This window comes from Macaca mulatta, chromosome 18 (genome assembly GCF_049350105.2).
Source record: "Macaca mulatta isolate MMU2019108-1 chromosome 18, T2T-MMU8v2.0, whole genome shotgun sequence".
NCBI lineage: Eukaryota > Metazoa > Chordata > Mammalia > Primates > Cercopithecidae > Macaca > Macaca mulatta.
Genome location: NC_133423.1, coordinates 12,416,148 through 12,428,211, shown reverse-complemented (window position 1 = coordinate 12,428,211; position 12,064 = coordinate 12,416,148). Strand labels below are relative to the sequence as shown.

The window sequence follows — 12,064 nt, the reverse complement described above, 5'->3', positions numbered from 1 at the left end:
AAATTCGTGTATTGGAAACTTAACCCCCAATGCAACTGTGTTGGAAAGTGGGGTGTTTGGGGAGGTGTTTAAGTCCTGAGGGCTGTGCTCTCATGAAGGTATTAATAGCGCTAGGAAGATGGCTGGTAGGAGTAGGTTTGCCCTCTCTTTTCCTTCTCTAACATGTGAGGACCGTGTTCATCTTTTTCTTGCCCTTACACCTTCTGTCATGTGAGGATGCAGTGAGAAGACCCACGCCAGATGCTGGGAGCTTGATCTTGGCTTCCCAGCTTCCAGAAGAGTGGGAGAACAAATTTCTGTTCTTTAAAAATTACCCAGTCTCAGGTGTTCTGTTCTAGTAGCACAAAATGAACTCCTACTAATAGTGACAAATAGGAATTTATTTTCCTCCTATACCCGGAAGCCTTCTGGTAAGCAGTGGCCAGCCTTGGTCATAGCGCTAGTGCAGAGGTGATCCCTTAGCATTTTTTTGTGGCTACAATGTAATTGCTGAAGTTCCAAGAATCATATTTCAGTGTAGGGCAGAAAAGGAGGAGGAAAAGCAGAGCCAGCTGTTTCTGTCTCTTTTATCCTGAAGCCAAAAGATTTCTCAGAATTCCTGTAGCCGACTTTCCCTTTGCCTCATTGACTAGAACTTGATTACATGGGCATAGACAACTGCAGGCCAGGCTTGGTAAGTTACTTTTGACTTTCCAGTCGGTACATTGGAAGGAAGGAAAATGGAGGGTGAGGGAGTGAGGACTGGCTTTTGGGCTTCTGTTCTTTCTTTCAGCCCTGCTTCTCTGGTAGTAAGCTTTTGATGTGTAGCCCTCTGTGTATATATTTATATACACATGCACACACAGACATAAATGTGCTGCTATGCATGTGTGTGTGTATATATATAAAATAATTTGTTTTTATTTATTTATTTATTTTTGAGATGGAGTCTTAATCTGTAGCCCAGGCTGAAGTGTAGTGGTACGATCTCGGCTCACTGCACCTTCCGTCTCTGGGGCTCAAGAGATTCTCATGCCTCAGCCTCCCCGGTAGCTGGGATTACAGGCGTGTGCCACCACTCCTAGATAATTTTTAGTATTTTAGTAGAGATGGGGTTTCACTATGTTGCCCAGGATGGGCTCGAACTCCTGAGCTCAGGCAATCCGCCCGCCTCACTCTCCCAAAGTGCTGGCATTATAGGTGTGAGTCACCAGGTACTGCCTACCTTTTATTCATATCATTCTTATCAAAGGGGATAAATTCTGACACAGTATTCTCCTGCTTTTTTCTGTACATATGGCTTTCTCCATAAAATGTGAATAAAAATCTTCGTATGTGCATATGATATTTATTAACAAATATAATATTGTATATGTAGTATATGATATAAGTAAAAAATTCCCATCTGTCTCTGTGTGTATGTATAATATATATGTGTGCACATACATGTGGAACAGCAAATAATTTTATATATGTTTTATATGTGTATGTATGTATTTGTACAAATATATGTACATATATATACCTTAGTAGATTCATCTATAAGTGCATTTTTTATTTCCATAAGAGAGATTCAGTACAGTTATATTTTGCATTTATAGACATAAACATTATTGGTTTTAAAATATATTAAAAATGTTGTAGCAAGTTTAGCTCCACCAGCAAATTGTGCTACTTTCTATTTCTCCATACTTGGTACAGCATTGGATAATAGTGATATTTTTTTCTTTTCTTTTCTTTTTTTTTTTTTTTTTTTTGGTTGGCATCTTGCTCTGTAGCCAGGCTAGAGTGCAGTGGTGTGATCTCTGCTCACTGCAGCCACCGCCTCCTGGGTTCAAGCGATTCTTCTGCCTCAGCCTCCTCAATAGCTGGGACTACAGGCACGCACCACCATGCCCAGCTAATTTTTGGTAGAGATGAGGTTTCACCATGTTGGCCAGGATTGTCTCGATCTTTTGACCTCATGATCTACCTACCTTGGCCTCCCAAAGTGATGAGATTACAGGCATGAGCCACCACACCTTGCAGTGATATTTTCATTATTGGCAATTCGACAAGATACATCGACAGATTTATTACACATATTTGTAAATGATGAAACTATAGCTCAGAAAGCTTAACTGAGAAGCTCAAGGTCAAAATTTACTCAGTTGGGAGGTTTCCTTTGTTTTGTTTCATTTGTGAATACTGGTCTATTCTGTTGCTTAGCATGTGCAAGTTAACCTCAGCTACCTATGATTTTTAAGGCCTAAATCCTGTCTTTTATTCATGTTTTTCTTTCCTCAATGAAGCTGTAAATAACCCCAATTTATCTCCCTTTTAACCAAGAGCAGGGCCCTTTAGGATTCTACTTTCTCTTCCTTCACCCAAATTCTCTTCTTTAGCCTAGATACTGAATTACGGTCTTAATTTTGATAGTTGAGAATGGCTATTTGAATATGCCTTCTAGCCATGACTCAACTCATGATGTTGCTGTTTTATGTGTTAAAAAAAAATCACTTTTTATTACGTAAATATGGTTTCTGATACTCTTTTGTGGTGTGCACAATTTTTGAGCAAGTGTCCTCTGCCCTTAATGGGTACACTTGCTGGGTACTTTAGATTAAACTGCCTTATATTGATAGAGTTATTGACGGAACAAACAGACTGAAATAGTATTGTTTTCATGAGTTTCAGGGCTTGACACAAATAGATTTTAAGATGTTCTGTCCAGCCCCTGTTTGTGTGCAGACACTGTACACACGAGAGTGGCTCCATGGGTTGATAATGCAGAGGCACTTCTTTTCTGCTACTTTCTGTAGATGCAAAGCAACTTAGTTCACCTGAGGGTTTTTGTTTTTGTTTTTGTTTTTATTATGTTTCAAAGCTTAGTTTTACTGTGCATCCATGCTCTAAGTGTAGTTTTAATATATTTTGTGAAAAATTTATTTACATAAATAACAAATGCAAATTGTTGTAAGAAGAACCATCTAAGGTTAAGGGCGTTTCTCTCTTTGGCTGAGTCCCTTTAGCTTCTGTATGAGTTGCAGCACAGTAGCAACTACATGTGTGAGACCATAAAGGTATCATTTTGAAGTTGCTGCATCTCCATTTCTCTAGCATCATCATGTTTTGTCAAGAATTTACTCACATGGATTTACGTCACTGGTAGTTTTCCTGAGAGGCACGATGTAGTAAGCATTGTTTTTAGAATCTGGCTTCTTATACCTACATGATTGCATTATTAAAAGTTTTAATATGTATAAGAAATAAGTGTGTTTTGCATGCAGAAACAGATTTAAGCTCTCAAAATGTTAATTTTGTAAGTTATTAATATGCTGTTTCTCTTCACTCTGTAAGGAAACCAAATTTATAATAAATGCATTTAAGCATATTTTGCATTCACAGAAGTTATAATTTATGTGTACAATTTTAAAGCAACTTTTCATAATAGGAAATATGTTTTATGTTCAAAAATACAACATGGAAAAATCAATATCCAATTTTATTTTCAAAGTGATTCTTGAAAAAGACTTTCACAATTCATAGAATTTTAAACTTATGTGATATTAAAATCTTTGAGTGTAATGACCCCATCTGAAGCAAAAAATTTTCTATGATATTCAATTTCTGCTTGATTATTTTTAGAGATTGTCTTTATACAGCAGATGACACCAATCTCAGGAATTTAAAAGTATTAGAAAGTTTTATTTTTTATGCTTGTCTCACGTGTCCGTGTGAAGAGACCACCAAACAGGCTTTGTGTAAGCAACATGAATATTTATTTCACCTGAGTGCAGGTGGGCTGAGTCCGAAAAGAGAGTCAGCAAAGGGTGGTGGGATTATCATTAGTTGTTACAGATTTTGGAATAGGCGGTGGAGTTAAGGGCAATGTTTTGGGGGCAGGGGGTGGATCTCACAAAGTACATTCTCAAAGGTGGAGAGAATTACAAAGAACCTTCTTAAGGGTGGGGGAGATTATAAAGAACCCTCCTAAGGGTGGGGGAGATTACAAAGTACCTTGATCAGTTAGGTTGGGGCAGAAATAAATCACAATGGTGGGATGTCATCAGTTAAGGCTATTTTCACTTTTTTTGTGGATCTTCAGATGCTTCAGGCCATCTGGATGCATAGTGCAGGTCACTGGGGATGTGATGGCTTAGTTTGGGCTCAGAGGTCTGACAATGCTGTCAAAGTCTGCTTTACTATCATTTCCATATATTGGTCTAAGCTCTGTACCCTGGAGGCACATGGGATACATTTTATTTTCTTTCACATGACAATTCTACAAATATTTGTGAATAGTTCTTCCCATATGACGTTTCTCTTCCAGCTAAACATTTCACTTAATTAAATCTTTCCTCATATAATGAGCTGTCTAGCTCTTTTATCATCATAGTTACCCGTCTCAGCACACATGCTATTTTTCCAAATGTTATTGCCCAAATTAATAAGTAATGTACTGATTTTCCTCAGAGAATATGAAAACAGCCACAGTGAATGATGAGTCTAAGAGTGAACTGCAAACAACACTGCAGATGATGACCGACTAGAGAGGATGTTCTAGACTAATAGGTCCTTTTATCTGAATACTCTGCTTCTATGAATGTTGCTTAAGGTTCATCCTCTTTTAGAAAATCCACAGTAGAGTGAATGTTCCTATTGAATGATCAGTTGTCTGAGTGCTGATTGTTAATTTTAATAGCAGAGGTGAAAATTATTAAAAAATTAATAATCATGTTCAAAATTTGAATTTATTTGCTAGAGAGAAAAGAGAGAAATTTATGAATAAACACATAGAGGTTATAATTTTTTAAAATGAGGCAATAATCATTATCTTAAGAAATTTTATTAAGTGGACAACTTATCCCTCCACTTATTCTCAAATTAATTCATTGATTCACTTGGCCGACATCTAATGAGGCACTGCTATGGGTCAGATACTCTGGCTGATGCTGAGAATATAATTGTGAATAAAAATATTGTTTCTGCAACTGTTTCTGTATATTATATATTACAGATACTGTAATACAAGATACAGATATTGTAATGTATAATATACAGAAACAGTTGCAGAAACAATATTTTTATTCACAATTATATATGGGTCAGAGTATCTGACCCATAGCAGAGTATGTGTAAGAAGGTAACATTAACTAAGATAATTATTGATTGTCTTAAGTGCTATACAAGAAATAGGAAGTATGTGGTGACTTAGTTTTTCTAATACATAGCCAGGGTTGAGTACTGCTATCCTAGGCTGGCACAGAGGTTTATACTGTATCATGATAATTAACATTAATTAAAAAAAGAAAGGATATTAACTATGCAAAGAGGTACTGCAATTTAATGGTAATCTTTTCATTTACTCTAGTATCCTATATCTAAACTGAAAAGAGAGACACAAACCCTGTTTTTTTAAATAAACATTTCTTGAATTTTTAACATAAGGTGATCAAAATTATTCAAATAAAGCAGGTGGCAGGGAGAGTTTGAGGAACCCTATCACCCGCATTCACATAGCACTGAAATGATTCAAAACGTAAATATGCTTTTCTCCCTTTAAAATTCATTGGTGGTGACATCACCACAAATGGAGGAATAAGAATCTCCAAAAATCGTCTCCTGAAAAACATGAGAATACCAGCAGAAGTATCGGAGTCAGTGTTTTTCAGAACTCTGGAAATTAACCAAAGACTTGCAGAAATCTGGATACACCATGTGTTAGGCCATAAAACAAGTCTCAAAAAATTAACAGTGTTGAAGTCATACAAAATATGTTTTCTGATCACATAGAATGAAATTAGAGATTAGTAACAGAAGGAATTCGGTAAACTCACAAATATGTGCAAATGTTTTAAACAACAGACTCTAAAATAACCAATGGATTAAATAAGAAATCAACAGGAGAAATTAGAAAGTTCTTAGTGATAAGTGAAAACAAAACCACAACATATTAAAATGTATGGGATGCAAAATGCAGTGCTTAGAGGGAAAATTAACTGTAAATACTTACGTTAACAAGAAAGCTCATCAATTAATACCCTCACCTCCAACTCTAGAACACTAGAAGGAGAACAGTTTTTGGAGTGGTGAAATGTGCTGTATAATGGTGTTGATTGCACAACTTTGTTAATATATTAAAAGCCACTGATTTGTACATTTTAAAATGGTAAATGTTATATATGCATGAATTGTATCCCAATTTAAAAAACTGCTTTAGCAAAAGAAAATTCACTGAATACTTCTCATTGCTCTTAGGGTCCCCTCCATGATCAAACTCATCACCGTGACTCTGAAACTCACCTACCTCTGCAATGCCTGTGTTCACTTTCTATTTGCTTTTTACATTATAATCATGATAATCATGATGCCCCCCACACATCCTTTTTTGGTTATTGTTATTCAAAACACACACAACTCTTATTGCTTCAGGCTCTTCTTACCCCCTTTGTCAAGAAGGCACATTGTCAGCTCTTGATGTTACTGGTTCTTTCTCATCATCCAACCCTCTGCTTATCACTTTGTCCAAAAAGCTTTTCCTGCGTGCTATTTAAAGATTTGCCACTTTTCCTCCCCATGGACCTGAGACTCACTGAACCAGAGAGTAATACTTTAACTGGTTTGCATAGAGTGGACTTATACTGCCTGTAGTTGTTTAGCAGTTTAGTTATTTTCAGTTGGGCTCTGCTGTTATTTTTTCCTAGGTCACTGCAACATACTCCAAGGTGGAATAAAGCAGATTGTAGGAATGAGAAAGGAGGGGCAGAGGAAAGTGGCATTGCAAACAAAGACTGAACCACCACAGCCACTGCATAATCAGACTGGAAGAGCTGGTTCCATGCTGGTTCCAACTATAAATCATGACAGTACGGGCATCTTGGAGGAAGAGTACATTTAGGGAACAAGACCTTGTTCAGTTAAATGTGCTGATGAGAAATCCAGGTGATTTTTAGCAGGTCCTAAACCATTATGTTTTTTTCCTTTTCTTATTTATTTATTTATTTATTTATTTATTTATTTATTTATTTATTTATTTTAGCTTAGGACAAAATACCTAAGTAAACTTTTTATGCATTTTTTAATAAAAAATTTTAAGTCCTTAGTATTGCTTGATTTAAAGAAATTCTTCATTTTAAGAGAGTGGCAATGTAGTTAATGTATTTTAAATGATACTTCAGTTTCCATATCTTGCTTCTTTTTTCCTTTAATGCCTCATGTGAACTCCTTGTAGCAAACACATTAAAGATGAATTCATCCATATCATCCATATTTTATTTCTTAAAATAGAAAATGTATTTAAAATTTATTTCTTAAAATAGAAAATTTTCTTAAATAACTTGATTTTCCTGTAAACTTGGAATGCAATGAGAAAAAGAACAATAATTTGTGTAAAATACCATCCTCTTTATTTAAGCTGAACTATTCTCAATTATTTTCTTTCAGTTATTTCTAAATAATATGCTCATAGGAATTTTAATTAGATATGTTCACCTCACCTCAAGATTTACTTTACTTTAATTGCAATGTTGCCTTTTATCTAGCAAACACAATTTAAATATATTCATTACAAGAAAGCAGTCTTTCCTTTCTATTGAAACAAATATAGGTCAAGTTCAAAGACTTCTCCATGATACAATTATTCAAATGTGATTTTTCAATCACAGTACCACAGCTGGTCTTTTTCATTTGAAGTGTTAGTATCTGGAGATCTCTATTTTCTAAATTGGTTCTTACAAATAAGAATTCCTTTTTTTCTCTACTTCAGTCTTATGGTTTATAAACTTTTTCGGAAAGCTATCACAGGAACTCTGATGGAGCTAGACTGTTGGAGCCTGAATTCTGGCTTTATCACTTACTAGGCGTCCCCTTGAGTAAGTTGTTCAACCTACTTGTGCCTTAGTTTCCCTCATCCCTAGAATGAGGATAATAGTGCTTATCTCAAAGAGTTGTATTGGTGGTTACATTAGTTAATCTTTGAAGATTCTTGAACAATACCTGACACATAATAATGGTCATGGGTGTGACACAAACACTTCAGTAATGATAGATACTTAGTGCTCTACTGGGAGTATATTAATAATCATGTTGAGTAGATATAAAGTCACTTCCTGATATGAGGTTCAAGGTCATCTTCATCTTGGGATATTTATATTATTGAGCTAATGCCAGTTACTTTCTGGTTTCTCCAATCAAGACTGGGTTGAATACAGTAGGGGTGGTTGGAAAGTCTAATCACGTAGATAGAGTGAAAACAGAAATCACAGAGCTCAGAACACCTGAAGGAGTTATTTACCTGGAGTGACAAAGGCAACATAAAGGAATGTCTGAGATATGTTCAAAAAGGAAGTGAACCCAGAGGAGTATTTTTGATCAGAAACCTGAGATATAAGAGCAGTCTCTAAATGGAAATCATAAGACCAGAATTTTTTTTTTTTTTTTTGAGATGGAGTCTTGCTCTGTCACCCAGGCTGGAGTGCAGTGGCGCCGTCTTGGCTCACTGCAAGCTCCACCTCCTGGGTTCACGCCATTCTCCTGCCTCAGCCTCCCGAGTAGCTGGGACTACAGGCGCTACGTCCGGCTAATTTTTTGTATTATTAGTAGTGATGGGGTTTCACCATGTTAGCCAGGATGGTCTTGATCTCCTGACCTTGTGATCTGCCCTCCTCAGCTTCCCAAAGTGCTGGGATTACAGGCATGAGCCACCACCCCCAGCCAAGACCAGAAATTTTAAAGATATAGAATGAAAATGAGAAAGTGCTCATATGAAGATAACATACAGCAGGGATCATAATTTAGTTTAAGGACTTAGAAGAGAATCTTCCCTAAAAGATTAATTTGAGATAGTGGTTTTTCAATGAAATCTCAAGAATAATTAGGAGTTACACCATCAGAAGGAGAGCAAGCTGGGGCGAAAATGTGTTCCTGGAAGAGACAACAGATAAAAAGTAGCTTTTCATTTGTTATTTGATTTTATTTTAAAAATTAATTTATTTTTTATTTTATTTTATTGTTTTTGAGACAGGGTCTCACTCTGTTGTCAGGCTTGAGTATGGTGGCATGATCATAGCTCTTTGTAGCCTCAGCCTCCCATACCCAAGAGCTTCCTGTAGCTGGAACTACAGGTGTGTACCCACCACACCCAGATACTTTTTTGATTTGTTGTGGAGATGAGGCCTCATTTTGATGCCCAGGCTGGTCTTGAATTCCTGCCCTCAAGTGATCCTCCCTTCTTGCCCTCTCAAAGTGCTGGGAATACAGGCATGAGTCACCGCGACTGGCCCATTTTTAATTTTTAACATTTAGTTTTGACTTTGTATGAACTTTTAAAGGTAGCTTTGGTTTCAATTGCTTACGCTGATGTGGCTTAAAACAATTGTTTTATTAATACTTGCTCCTGAAACCATGGGAAAGGGATTTGAGATGGGAACAGCAGGGATGGCTCATCTTCCCTCCACGTCATGTCTTCCTCCTCAGCCCTAAGGTCAAGCTGGCACTTCACTCACGTATCTGGGGACTCCGCTGGGATTACTCCAATGTGTGCAAGTGGGATGTGCCTGGGTTCTCACTGTTGGTTGGGTTAATAGGTTCTTCTTGGTTATCTTAAGTTTTCTCACAACCCCACAAGGTCCCTCCATGTGGTCCCTCCAGCAGGATTGCTGAATCTGGACTTTCTGTGATGCAACTGGGCACTGTTAGGGTAAATATAGTACCTAATAGGAAAAAAGAAAATTCTCCCTGATGCAAGAAAGGCCAAGGAATCCTTCCCTTCTTTTTTTTTTTTTGTCTTAGACCATGTACTTTAGAAAATGTGACTTTGTAAATTCTTTCTCACTTTGAGATATAAAATATTTTTGAAAGCCTATTGCCAGGTTTATCACTCAGAAATGCTTTTTTCAAGTACCTGGGAGCCATTTCTTGAGAATGGAATTATGCAGAAAGATAGCACTCCATCTTCTAGCTTCTGTGGTGGGTAGGAGTCTAACTTTTGCAGGTGCCTTGCTCCAAGTTGCAAAGCCAGTTCCTGATGTAAAGACATGATACATTTATTTTCCTTTGGTTAAGGCAATTACCTAACACAGATCGTTGTTCCAGTTACCATGCAAATTTAGGAAGAACTACATGGGATCAATAGCACTGTTGAGTTGTCTTACTTGAGGACTATAGTTTATCTTAGAACATGTATGTATTGTGTTGTATCTGCTTGACTATACAAAAGTCAAGTTAGTGGATTGCTGTGATGTATATCACATGCATTTAATATTTATTTAATACTACATCTTTTTTTTTTTTTTTTTTTTTTTTTTTGAGAGAGTCTCACTCTGTCCCCTAGGCTGCAGTGCAGTGATGCCATCTCAGCTCACTGCAACTTCTGCTTCCTGGGTTGAAGCAATTCTCCTCAGCCTTCTTAGTTACTGGGATTACAGGTGCATGCCACCATGACCAGCTAATTTTTGTATTTTTTGGTAGAGATGGGGTTTCACCACATTGGCCAGGCTGGTCTTGAACTCCTGACCTCAAGTGATCCACCTGCCTCCACCTTCCAAAGTGCTGGAATTAGAGGTGTGAGTCACCACGCCTGGTCCTTGCTGCTTATTTAATAGTAAAACTGTTTCCCTTTACATTTGTGGAGAGGGGAAATTATAATTTTTTAATGGTTATTTTTGTTTTTTCAGGCAGGATCTTGCTCAGTTGCTCAGGCTAGAGTGCAGTGGTGACATCATAGGTCATTGCAACCTTGAACTCCTGGCCTCAAGTGACCTTCCCTCAAGAAGCTGAGACTAGAGGTGCACACCACCATCCCCAGCTTTTATTTATTTATTTATTTATCTACTTGAGATGGGGTCTCGATATGTTACTCAGGCTGGTCTCAAACTCCTGGCCTCCTGCAAGCCTTCAGCAATCCTCTTAACTTGACTTCCCAAAGCACTTGGATGACAATCTTGAGCCACTGCACCTGTTTGATTTCTGCAACAACTCCAAGAGGCAGAAAGAGAAAGCTTCCAGTTCTCTTAAGATCTGTGCCTCAGAAGTCTTAGGCGGGTGCGTCCAATCCATTCTCTCCATCTGGGACAGTCAGGAGGAGGGGGAGCCTTTTTTGCTCCCCATGAGGAGCAGTGGGTGCATGAGGCGGGGAAAGGCGCTCGGGCACAGCGTTGCATACTCACCTGCCTTGTCATTTCCAGTCTCAGGCTTCTGAATGCTCCTCTACCATTTCCCTGACATTTTGTTGTATGACTCATTAGTTGTATGTTTTTTCTTTTGTAATTGAGATTGAGGTCAGCCACACTGGGACTTTCAGGCACCTTTATATTTACCTATTTTTTAACATATTTGCAGCTTCTCTCGAGATATTTGGTGTTTTGGGGAGATAGATGATACTGAGTGATTCAAATATACCTAGGAATGTCTCACATTAAATCTGTGTTTTAAATCTCAGTCCAAGGGATTCTGCCTATATTTTCTCTGAGCCAGGCTCCCTATGGAGAAGAAATTCTTACTTATGCCTTTTGTTGAGCTTTACAAGCTCATTAGGACCTCTGGAAATACATTCCAAAGGAAAGAAGAAAGATCCAATGATCAGAGCCTCTAATTTCTTTTTGGAAAGATTTTTAATAGTGGTTAATGCTTTAAAAACATTGAGACTAGTTTCTAACCTCTTATTTTTGCTTTATATTTGTTCCGCTAGGACTGTGCCTCTATTTTCTTCATTTTCAAGCGTTTCGTTTCTGTTTTTCTTTCATTTTTACCCCCTACTGATTTAAAAGTTAATAATGCTATATTCATGTAATGTTTGCTCTCGAACAGCATCTTTTACTTGTTAATGTTTATTTTTTCAATCTTCTTTGGAGATATTCTGAAGCAACGCAAATACCTTGGAACACTTTACATGTAATCATGCCGTCACGAGTGATTATTGTGGTTTAGTACTTTTTTTCCCCCTTTAAATGGAGTTTATTTTTTAGAGCAATTTTAGTTTCACAGCAAAATTAAGTAAAAAATAGGGAAAGTTCCCATATATTTCAACCTGCTCCCCAGACAGTCTCCCCATTGTGGTCTACCTATCACACCAGAGTAGTAGGTATAATTCATAAACCTACATTGA

At 37.3% G+C, this 12,064-nt stretch overlaps 1 long non-coding RNA gene across 2 annotated transcripts in view; it reads left to right on the top strand.

Annotated features, from left to right (window-relative positions):
* The window catches only part of LOC144336470 (uncharacterized), a 415,262-nt gene that overhangs the window by 44,715 nt on the left and 358,483 nt on the right, over positions 1 to 12,064 (top strand). Inside the window, exon 1 of one of the 2 annotated variants that reach the window (XR_013408314.1) lies at positions 470 to 673. The exons of the other annotated variant lie outside the window; for it this stretch is intronic. This is a non-coding gene — a long non-coding RNA (uncharacterized LOC144336470). Of the gene's footprint in view, positions 1 to 469; positions 674 to 12,064 lie in introns of those variants that run through there. 2 annotated transcript variants of the gene reach the window in all.